At 37.2% G+C, this 12,088-nt stretch overlaps 1 protein-coding gene across 1 annotated transcript in view; it reads right to left on the reverse strand.

The window, feature by feature from the left end:
* The window catches only part of LOC148955278 (monocarboxylate transporter 2-like), a gene marked incomplete at its 5' end in the record, with an annotated part of 242,982 nt that overhangs the window by 57,033 nt on the left and 173,861 nt on the right, over positions 1 to 12,088 (reverse strand). The gene's annotated exons all lie outside the window — the stretch shown is intronic.

Here is a 12,088-nt window from a genome sequence, read left to right on the forward strand (position 1 = left end):
TGTGTGTGTTTGTGTGTGTGTGTTAGTTTTTTTTGTGTGTGTGTGTGTAAGTTTGTTTGTGTGTTTGTGTGTGTATGTAAGTTTTTGTGTGTGTTATTTTTGTTGTGTGTGTGTGAGTTTTCGTGTGTGTGTGTGTAAGTTGTGTGTGTTTGTGTGTGTGTGTTTTTGTTAGTTTTTGTGAGTGTGTGTTTGTGAGTTTTTGTTGTGTTCATGTGTTAGTTTTTGTGTGTGTGTGTGTGTGTGTGTATGTGTGTGTGTGTGTATGTTTTTTTGTGTGTTTAAGTTTTTGCGTGTGTGTGTAAGTTTTCGTGTGTGTGTGTGTGTGTTTTGTGTGTGTGTGTGTGTGTGTGTGTGTAAGTTTTTGTGTGCATGTAAGTTTTTGTGTGCATGTATGTTTTCGTGTGCATGTGTAAGTTTTTTTGTGTGTGTGTGTATGTGTGTGTAAGTTTTGTGTGTGTGTAAGTTTTGGTGTGTGTGTGTAAGTTTTCGTGTGTGTGTGTGAGTGTGTGTGTGTGTGTTAGAGTTTTGTGTGTGTGTGTGTTAGCTTTTTTGTGCTTGTTAGTTTTTGTGTGTGTGTGTGTGTGTGTAAGTTTTTGTGTTTTTGTAAGTTTGGGAGTGTGTGTGCTAGTTATAGTGTGTGTCCGTAAGTTTTCATGTGTGTGTGTGTAAGATTTTGTGTGTGTGTTTGTTTTAGTTTTCGTGTTTGTGTTTTATTTTTACTGTGTGTGTTTAATTTTTTGTGTGTGAGTGTCAGATTTTGTGAGTGTGTGTAAGTTTTTGTGTGCATGTCAGTTTTTATGTGTATGTAATTTTTCGTGTGCATTTGTAAGTTTTTTGTTTGTCTGTTTGTGTGTGTGTGTGTGCGTAAGTTTTAGTTTGTGTGTGTTAGTTTGTGTGTGTGTGTTTAAGTTTTTTTGAGTTTGTGTAAGTGTGAATGTGTGTGTAATTTTTTGTGTAAATGTAAGTTTTTGTGTGAATGTAAGTTTTTGCGTGTGTGTGTTATTTTTTGAGTGCGTGTGTAAGTTTTTGTGTGTGTTTGTGTGTGTGTAAGTTTTTGTGTGTCTTAGCTTTTTTGTTTGTAAGTTTTGACGTGTGTGTGTGTAATTTTTATTGTGTGTGTGTGTGTGTGTCAGTTTTTGTGTGAATGTAAGTTTTAATGTGAATGTTTAAGTTTTTTTGTGTGTGTGTGTGTGTGTGTGTAAGTTGGTGTGTGTGTGTAAGTTTTTGTGTGTGTATGCAAGTTGTTGGGCGTGTGTCTTATTGGTGTGGGTGTTTGTTTTATTGTGGGGGTGGTTGTATGTTTTGTGTGCTTTTTAGTTTTTTCGTTTTTGTGTTATTGTTTTGTTTGTGTTCAAGTTTGTTTGTGTGTCAGCGGTTGTTTGTGGGTATAAGTTTGTGTGTGTGTTTGTAAGTTTGTGTGTGTTTGTGTGTGTGTATGTTTTTGTGTGTGTGTGTGTAAGTTTGTGTGTGTGTTTGTGTGTGTGTGTTTGTTTGTGTTTTTGTATGTTTTGGCTTGTGTATGTGATTTTTCGTGTGTGTGTGTAATCTTTGTGTGTGTGTGTGTGTTTGTAAGTTTTTGTGATTTTTAGTTTTAGTTTTTGTTGTGTTCTTTAGTAAGTTTTTGTGTGTGTGTGTGTGTGTGTGTGTATTTATTTGTGTGTGTGTAATTTTTTGAGTGTGTGTGTAAGTTTTAGAGTGTGTGTGTGTGTTTGTGTTTGCTTGTTTGTGTGTGTGTGTTTAAGTTTGTGTGTGTTTGTAAGTTTTTGTGTGCTTGTTATTTTTTGTTTGCTTGTGTAAGTTTTTGTGTGTGTGTGTGTGTAAGTTTTTGTGTGTGTGTAAGTTTTGGCGTGTGTGTGTATGTTTTCTTTTGTGTGTGTTTGTGTGTTTTTTGTGTGTGTGTGTTTTTGTGTGTGTGTGTGTGTGTGTGTGTGTGTGTAAGTTTTTGTGTTGATGTAAGTTTTTTTGTGCATGTGTTAGTGTGTGTGTGTGTGTGTAAGTGTGTGTGTGTGTGTAAGTTTTGGCGTGTGTGTGTAAGTTTTCGTGCGTGTGTGTCAGTTTTTGTGTGTGTGTTGGTTTTTGTGTGTGTGTGTGTGTGTGTAAGTTTTTGTGTGTGTGTGTAAGTTTTCGTGTGTGTGTGTGTGTAAGTTTTTGTGTGTGAGTGTAAGATTTGTGCGTTTGTGTAAGTTTTTGTGTGCATGTAAGTTTTTATGTGCATGTAAGTTTTATTGTGCATGTGTAAGTTTTTTGTGTGTGTGTGTGTGTGTGTGTGTGTGTGTGTGTGTGTGTGTGTGTGTGCGTAAGTTTTCGTGTGTGTGTGTAAGTTTTGTGTGTGTGTGTGTAAGTTTTTGTGCGTGTGTGTAAGTTTGAGTGTGTGTGTAAGTTTTTGTGGGCATGTAAGTTTTTGTGTGCATGTAAGTTTTTGAGTGTGTGTGTTTGTTTGTTTGTGTGTGTGTGTTTGTTAGTTTTTGTGTGTCTTAGATTTTGTGTGTGTTAGTTTTGATGTGTGTGTGTGTAAGTTTTCGTGCGTGTGTGTGTAAGTTTTTGTGTGAATGTTATTTTTAATGTGCATGTGTAAGTTTTGTGTGTGTGTGTGTGTGTGTGTGTAAGTTTTTGTGTGTGTGTTTGTTTTTTTTTTGTGTGTTTAAGTTTTTGTGTGTGTGTGTAAGTTTTTGTGAGTGTGTGTTAGTTTTTGAGTGAATGTAAGTTTTTTTGTGAATGTAAGTGTTTGAGTGTGGGTGTAAGGTTTTGTGTGTGAGGGTTAGTTTTTGTGTGTCTAAGATTTTGTGTGTGGGTGTAAGTTTTTTTTGTGTGTGTGTAAGTTTGTGTGTGTTTGTGTGTGTGTGTTAGTTTTTGTCTGTGTAAGTTTTTATTTGTGTGTGTGTGTGTAATTTTGTGTATGTGTGTGTATGTGTGTGTGTAAGTTTTTTTGTGTGTGTAAGTTTTGGAGTGTGTGTGTTAGTTTTAGTGTGTGTGAGTGTAAGTTTTGTGTGTGTGTGTGTTTGTAAGTTTTCGTGTGTGTGTGTTGGTGTGAGTGTGTAATTTTATGTGTGTGTGTAATTTTTTGCGTGTGTGTGTGAGTTTTATTGTGTTTGTGTTTGTATGTTTTGTGTGTGTGTGTGTGTGTGTGTAAGTTTTTGTGTGCTTGTATGTTTTTTTTTTAATGTTTGTTTTCGTGTGCTTGTGTTTGTTTGTGTGTGTGTGTGTGTGTTTGTTAGTTTTTGTGTGTGTATGTTTTGGTGTGTGTGTGTATTTGTTAGTGTGTGTGTTTGGATTTTTTGTGTGTGTGTGTGTGTGTGTAAGTTTTTGTGCGTGTGTGTGTGAGTTTTTTGTGTTCATGTGTAAGTTTTTGTGTGTGTGTGTGTGTGTGTGTGTTTTAGTTTTTGTGTGTGTGTATGTTTTTGCGTGTGTGTGTGTGTTTTGTTGTTTGTGTGTTTTTGTTTTGTGTGTGTGTTTGTGTGTGTGTTTGTAATTTTGTTTGCGTGTGTGTGTGTGTTTTTTTTGTGTTCATGTTTAATATTGTGTGTGTATGTGTGTGTGTGTGTGTGTGTGTAATTTTTTTTGTGTGTATAAGTTTTTGAGTGTGTGTGTGAGTTTTAGTGTGTGTGTGTGTGTAAGTTTGTGTGTGTGTGTGTATGTAAGTTTTTGTGTGCTTTTTAGTTTTTGTGTTCATTTTAGTTTTTGTGTGCTTGTGTTTGTTTTTGTGTATGTGTGTGTGTGTAAGTTTTTGTGTGTGTGTGTGTGTGTATGTTTTTGAGTGTGTTTGTGTAATTTTTGTCGTGACTGTTTTATTTTTCATGTGTGTGTTTGTGTGTAAGTTTTTGTGTGTATGTGTAAGTTTTTGTGCGTGTTTGTAAGTTTTTGTGTGTGTGTGTTTGTGTGTGTAAGTTTTTGTGTGCATGTAAGTTTTTGTGTGTGGGTCTAAGTGTTTGTGTGTGTGTGTGTGTAAGTTTTTGTGTGTCTAATCTTTTGTGTTTGGGTGTAAGTTTTTTGTTTTTTTGTGTAAGTATGTGTGTGTGTGTGTTTGTGTATATGTTTTTGTGTGTGTAAGTTTTTTTTGTGTGTGTGTGTGTGTAAGTTTGTGTGTGCATGTAAGTTTTTTTTGTGTTCATGTGTAATTTTGTGTGTGTGTGTGTGTGTGTTTGTAAGTTTTTGTGTGTGTGTGTAATTTTTCGCGTGTGTGTGTTAGTTTTGGTGTGTGTGTGTGTGTGTTAGTTTTTGTGTGTGTGTGCTAGTTTTTGCGAGGGTGTTTTAGTTTTTGTGTGTGTGTTAGTTTTTGTGTGTGTGTTAGTTTTGGAGTGTGTGTGTGTGTTTTCGTGTGTGTGTGTTTGTGTGTAATTTTTGTGTGTGTGTGTGTAAGTTTTTTTGTGCATGTAAGTTTTTGTGTGAATTTTATTTTTCATTTGCATATTTTAGTTTTGTGTGTGTGTGTGTGTGTGTAAGTTTTTGTGTATGTGTGTGTGTAAGTTTTCGCGTATGTGTGTAAGTTTTCGTGTGTTTGTGTGTTAGTTTTCGTGTGTGTGTGTAAGTTCTTTTGCGTGTGTGTAAGTTTTTGTGTGTGTGTAAGTTTTTGTGTGCATTTATGGGGACCGGGGGAGGGCCTTTGGTGCCCAGGGAAGGTGTTTGGGGGTCCGGGGACCTTTGGGGACCGGGGGAGTGCCTTTGGGAGCCCAGTGGACCTTTGGGGACCGGGGGAGGACCTTTGGGGGCCAGGGGGACCCTTGGGGGCCGGTTGGGTCTTTGGGAGCCCGGGGGCCCTTTGTGGACCAGGGAAGGGCCTTTGGGGGTCTGAGGAGGGTGTTTGGGGGATAATATTTCGAAATTTTTACTTTTTAGTTTACTTTTTTTTGCGGCACATCCTTGCGGTGCATCCTATGGTACGTTCCTATGGTGCCTCCCTGCGGTACATCCTCCTTGGCACTTTCTTGACCCGCGGTGCATCCCTGCGGCACATCCTGTGGCGCTTTTCTGGCCCATGGCGCATCCTGGTAGCGCGTCTCTGGTCCTGGGGACCTTTGGGGGCCGGGGGAGGGCCTTTGGGGCACAGGGAGGGCCTTTGGGGCACAGGGAGGGCCTTTGGGGGTCCAGGGGGGCAGTTGGGGGCCAGGGGGACATTTGGGGACCAGTGGAGGGCCTTTGGGACCCCGTTGGTCCTTTGGGAGCTCGATGGGCCTTTGTGGGGCCCGGGGATGGCCTTTGGAGGTCTGGGTTGGCCTTTGGGGGCGTCGGTGGCCTTTTGGAAGCTTGGGGGGCCTTTGAGGACCGGGGGCTTCCTTCGGGGTTGGGGTAGGAGGATTGGAACCCTTTGGGGTTGGGTTAGAGGACCTCACAACACTGTTCAAATGAAACTTGTGTATTATAACGACCACAGAGTTTCACCATTAAATTCTCTTCTAAAATCTCTTCAAAAATCTTCTTTTAAAATGTCTCTATCTGTTTCGCCGAAATAGTTCCATAACCTGTCTAAGACAGTTTCGCCCAATTAATCCCTAAACGTAATTCAGCGTGTTCCTTTTGTTTTTGGCATCTCTGCGCTAATGCATTTCAAATTAATAAGAAACCTGATTCCCGCGCTAAAACAATTCATCGCTAAGATGTTTCTTGGAGAATTGTTTCCATGGCCTTTGGCTATTAATATCCTTTGGAGTTCGACCAAAAGAGTTGTTTCCGAGGCAAAGACATTAATGACTTGGATCTATTCCTGGAGAATCGTTTCTATGCGAAAATTTTTAAAGTCTGACAGATGATGTCATTGGTTGATTGATCTGTCAAGAAAGGGGAATTAATTTGTTGTTTCTAAGGGGAATTATTGATTCACGATAGGTGAATTGAGGTCGACAGCACAGGTGTTCCAAGGTCGATGTTGTTGTTGTTGTAAGTGCACGCTCTCAGCAAATGTCAAGGTCGATGTTGTTGTTGTTGTTTTTGGCACGCTCTCAGCGAATGTCAAGGTCGATGTTGTTGTTGTTGACAAATTGGAAAAAGAGGTCATTGACCCCATTAACCACGTGTTCTCCCTAATGACTCTATGCCCATATAAGGAGTTCGTTCCGTATTAAAAATGCTGACATGACCACGTGGTCATGTTCGGAGTCAATAAGGCCCTTTTACTGAAAGTTATATCCTTCTTGAGAGAAGATTCTATCATTTTACCCTAGTAGAATTACTAAAGGAAATTTGGTATCAGAAGAAGACTTTTTGAAACAAAGTCATCCTCTTAAGTAATAGTTAAATGTGATCGATTAATTCAGGGGTTTTTATTGTATCATCCTAGAAGACCTAATTTCAAGAACTTTCAACTACGTTGAATAAAATAGATATCTCAAAATTTCGATTGGATGTGTTTGGGAAAATGGGCAGCATGAGAGGGGCGTTAGTTGCTCTCCAATCACTTTCACCTATTAAAAAAGGCACTAACCCTTTCAATTTCCAATTGAATGAGCCCTTCTGAAGTTTCTACGCTTTCAATAAAAACCTTATACGCCCCCACGGCATAACTTACACCCCTTGCCCTGATGGCTGTGGGGGGGAAGGGGTTGTCATCCTTAAAGACCTAATTTCCAAAACTTTCAACTACGTTGAATAAAATGGCTATCTAAAATATTGATTGGATGTGTTTGGAAAAAAGATGGGCGTCAGAGAAGGGTTAGTTGCCTTGAAATCACTTTCGACTATTAAAAAGGGCACTAGCCCTTTGAATTTCCAATTGAATGAACACTTTTTTAAATTTCTACAACAAAAATGACAATTAGAAAAATTAATGCCTCCAACGCATAACTTTCAGACATGTCCCTGAAGGCTGAGAGAGGAATATCCTGCTTAAAGATATAATTTCCTGAACTTCGAACCGGGCAGAAAATAATGGCTGTCTCAAAATCTTTATTGGACGTCTTTCAGGATATGATGTGCGCGTAAGGGGTGTTAGTTGCCTTTCAATCACTTTCGACTACTAAAAAGAGCACTAGCCATTTCAATTTCCAATTAAATGAGCCCTTTTTGATGTTTCTACGACAACGCGTTCTAAACAACCCTTATAGGCCCCCTGGGCCTAATATACACCCCGTGCCCGGAGAGCGGTGGGGGGGGTGGTGTTTGTCATCCTCCAATACCTTATTTCTATAACATAAAACTAAGGTGAATAAAATGGCTATTTCAAGTTTTTGATTAGATGTGTTTTGGGAAAAGGTGGGTGTGAGAGGCGGGTTAGTTGCCCTCTAATCACTTTCGACTATTAAAAAGAACACTAGCCATATGAATTTTCAATCGAATGAGCCTTTTTTAAAGTTTCTACGACAACGCCTTCTATAAAAAACCTTATTTGCCCCTAGGGCATAACTCACAACCCTTAAGGGCTGTGGGGGAATGTCCTGCTCAAAAACATAATTTTTATCTAGAAATCAACTACGCTGAACAAAATGGCTCTCTCAAAATTTCGATTGGATGTGTTTCGGGAGATGGTGGGCGTGGATAGGGTTAATCGCCTTCCAATCACTTTCGACTTTTAAAAAGTGCAAAAGCCACTCCAATTTCCAATCGAATGAGCACTTTTTGAAGTTTCTACGACAACTTCTTCGATAAAGGAAAAAATAAAAGTGCCCTGCTCTAAAGGAAAAAATTAAGAAATAATACATTGTGCCAACATCGTTCTTATAAGCCCCCAGGACATAACTTAAAACCCTTATCCTGAGGGTTGTGGGGGAGTGTCCTCCTCTTTACTTAGTCTCCGTTTCTTGTCTCGTTCTTGAGTGTCCCCGTTCTTTACTTAGGCAGCGCGATCGTGCTGCCTATGATTTATACAACAAATTTCTATATAAACCTTATATGCCCCCAGGGCATAACTTACAACCCTTGCACTGAGGGCTCTGAGGGAGGATCTTTCCATGGAGGAAGTTTTCATGGGGAAACGGACATTGCTATGAAGGGTGTGCAAGATTTTCCAGCATTATTTAAAAAAAAGATCAAAATTAAGTAATAAAAAAAACAACTATTTTTTCAACTGAAAGTAAGGAGCAACATCAAAATTTAAAACAAACAGAAATTAATACGTATCTGATTGGGTCCGCCCCCTACTCATTACCTCGCTCTATACGATAAAGTTTTTTTGTACTTTCATCAGAGCAATTTATTATAATTAACGGCCTTTTTTGATTAAGGGGTCATTCTTAAAGAATTGGAAGAAAATTTGAACTTAGCATAAAGAGCAAGGTATTGACTATGGGGTGAACCCCCTAATATACATAATAAAGATATACAAATATAAAACTTCGTTACGTAAGTTAATTCTTAAGTTACATCTGAACAAAATTTCGAGAAAGCCATTTAGCAAAAACAATAAGTAAAATTAATATACAAATTTCGTTTTAATTATTCACGTACGATGAGCCAAAATAAAAGCTGCATTAACTCAAAAACGTCCAGAAATTAAATAAAAAAAAACAAGTTTTTTAAACTTAAAGTAAGGAGCGACATTAAAACTTAAAATGAACAGAAATTATTCCGTATATGAAAGGGGATACTCCCTCCTCAACCCCTCGCCATTTACGCTAAAGTTTGACTCTGTCTCACAACTTTGTTTTTTAAAACAATAAAACCCTTTAGCGTAAAGAGTAAGGGGTTGAGGAGGGGGCAACCCCTTTCATATACGGAATAATTTCTGTTCGTTTTAGGTTTTGATGTCGCTCCTTACTTTCAGTTAAAAAAAACCTTTTTTTATTTAATTTGAATTCAGAGTCACAGGAGGTGCTCAATGACTTTAAAAAACTTCGTAATGAAACTAATCTTGTTTATTATGGTATGAAATTTGAAAATAATAAAGGGAACACGAAAGGTACGTAGAAAACTATTAATGAATTATTAAACAGTGGCAAGAAAAATGAAAATCCTCCTAGCCTAAAATTTGATGATAGAATAGTTGTTCAAAGGAAGGAAATTTCGGATGTTTTGGATAGTTATTTTTCAAAAACAGGTAAATCAGTAAGTGAAATTTCATATAACGGTAGTAGTAAAATCACTGAAGCTTTTAAAGATGAAAGAGGTTTGGGGGTAAACATGAACATTGCTGAAAATAATCTAGAGGAGATGAAGCAAATAATAGGATTGATGAAGTCAAATTCGCCTGGGAGTGCTGGTCTCAATCTGCAAACATTGAAATTCGTAATTGTATATTTGTTGCCCTGTCTTACATATTTGATTAACTTATCGGTGAAAAGGGGTGTGTTTCCTTCACGATTAAAAGAGGCCACGGTTATCCCTTTGTATAAAGGATGTCTGAAGACAGGTCTTTCAAATTGGAGACTGATTTCGATGTTGTCTTTGATTTAAAAGCTATATGAAAAGTTCGTACATAGAAGATTGTATAACCATCTGAATCTATATGGATTTCTCGCAGAAACACAGTTAGGATTCAGGAAAGGCCATCCTACGATACATGCAGTCCACCATCTCACAGGTTTTGTTGACTCTGCACTTAAACATGGGGAGCTAGTGCTTTCAAGTTTCACAGATTTTAGCAAAGCTTTTGATACTGTTGCTTTCAAGATATTATTGAGCAGGCTACGTTGTTTAGGTCTTCATGATGTATCTTCGAATTGGTTTGAATCTTATCTCGGAGGGAGAACACTAAGAGTGAATGTTGATGGCTGCAAATCAAGAAGTTATATAGTCACGACAGCCATAGGGAAATTAACACAGGGAAATTAGTATATGTTTGATGGTTATGTTGTTTGTTGGTTATGTTATGTTGATGGTTATTGTTGGTTATGTTATGTTGATGTGATTCGTTGGTTGTTTTTGGTTATATTATGTTGATGGTTACTGTTGGTTATGTTATGTTGATGTTGTTTGTTGGTTATTGATGGTTATGTTATATTGACGTTTGTTGGTTATGTTATGTTGATGTTGTTTGATGGTTATTGTTGGTTATGTTGTCTTGATGGTTATTGTTGGTTACGTTATGTTGACGTTGTTTCATGGTTATGTTGATTATTGATGGTTATGTTATGTTACTGTGGATGTTATGTTTTGTTGTTATGTTATGTTGTTTATTGTTTCATGGTTATGTTATATTGATGTTGTTTGATGGTTATGGTATGTTGATGTTGTTTGATGGTCATGTTATGTTGATGTTGTTTCTTTTTTATGTTATGTTATGTTTGTTGGTTATGTTATGTTGAGGTTGTTTGATGGTTAGGTTATGTTGTTGGTTAAGAGTGTTATGTTGTGTTAATGTTGTTTCTTGGTTATGTTGTTATGTTATGTTGATGTTATTTGATGGTTATGTTATGTTGATGTTGTTTCTTGGGTATGTTATGTTGATGTTGTTTCATGGTTATGTTGTTATGTAATGTTGTTGCTTGATGGCTATTGATGTTTATATTGATGTTATGTTATGTTTTGTTGTTGATTATATTATGTTGATGTTGTTTCTTGGTTATGTTGTTATGTTATGTTGATTTTGTTTGTTGGTTATGTTGATGTTGTTTGATGTTTCATAGTTTTGTTGATGTGTGTTTGTTATGTTTGCAGGACATATTTGAAATAAATGATGTTACTAGGCTAGATTTCTAGCGCATGTATCGTCACGGTACACACCCCCTTTTCTGAGTATACGTTGTTTCTAGACAAAAGTATGTCTACCATATGGTTTAAGTCCCCCGCATAGTTACTAGATACATTCCCATGTGGTTGAACTCCCCTACGTAGTTACTAGGCGAAATTCCCAGGTGGTAGGAGTCCCCTGCAATGCTTTTCTAGACAAAACAAACCTCCCAGCTAGCAAGACTCCCTTGACGTTTTGTAGAATTGGTACTCCCATTAGTTAAAAGAATAAAATTTGTCTGAATGGTGTATTCTTAAAAAAAGCTTTTAGTGTCAAACATTTAGGTTTTTTTCTTGATTGTAATATTAGTTGGAAAGTGCACTGTGATGCAGTAGCAGCAAAAGTGGCAAGAGGATTGGGTCTTATAAGAAGGCTAAGGAATGAGCTCCAAACAATAATTCTAATGAGCCTATATCATTCTATTAACAGTCCGTATCTATCGTATGGTTGTTTGCTGTGGACTAGCTCTTTTGTGTCAAGTTTTAAGAGTTCAAACTTTACAAAGTGAAGTTGTTCGTGTCTTAGGAGATTATGTGAGATTTGAAAATAATACTTCGAGTTGCTTAACTAAAATGAAAATTATAAATGTTTATAAGTTAAGAGATTATAAACTAGCTATTTTTGTTTATCAATGTTTGAATCGTTATTCACCGGAGTGCTTTTGAGAAATTTTTAAGTCTAACTCGTTTTGTCATTGTTATGAAACTAGGCATTCTTCAGGGATAGTGTTTGAGGCTCGGAGTACTCAGCGCAGATCTTTATTTCCGCGTTTTGCAGGACCACAGCTGTGGAATTCACTCCCTGAGGGTATAAATGTGACAGATACTGTTAGCTAGTTAAAAATTGGATTGAAACGCTACCTTCTGGGAAGTTGTTAATGATTTTAGTTGATTTAAGTATGTCTCGCTAGTAATTCGTTTCCACTTCGTTTATGGTCTATTGACGATACTGTTTAATAGTATGTGCTAATAGTTAAAAGATATAATAGTTTCACTACTTGTTTGCTTTTTTTCGTGATTTTCATTTATAGTGTGAATATATATTAGTAGACTAAAACGATGAAACAACCATCAAATACAACCAAATGGATTTCCCCGATGTTTGTTGAAAGATTATGTAAGCGTTAGTTTGGTTTATAAATTATTTCTCTGTCTCTCTTATTTCTCTCTCTGAAAGGACCCCATTGACCGCCAAATATAAAAACACACCCCCTACATTCAAAACACATTGTATAAAGTTTTATTATGGTTTTTTTGCTCGCATCCTTTGCCTTATGGTCCCTGTTTTCTGAGAATTTGATAAGAAAAATTTCCAGCTTGATTTACCCAAATAAATGTATTTTAGGGCTGAAAATCCATTTCAAGCGTGTTTCACGTGGAAACTACGCTGCGCATACCTCACTTATCATTTGACGTGTGGCGTCTTTCTCATCTTACAGACTGTCAAATGACTTAGTAATTCCTCTAGCTTGTTATATAAAGATTCTTGCAAAGT

The sequence above is a fragment of the Artemia sp. Qi Xiang Cuo genome, chromosome 2 (assembly GCF_049724085.1).
Source record: "Artemia sp. Qi Xiang Cuo chromosome 2, ASM4972408v1, whole genome shotgun sequence".
Lineage (NCBI taxonomy): Eukaryota > Metazoa > Arthropoda > Branchiopoda > Anostraca > Artemiidae > Artemia > Artemia sp. Qi Xiang Cuo.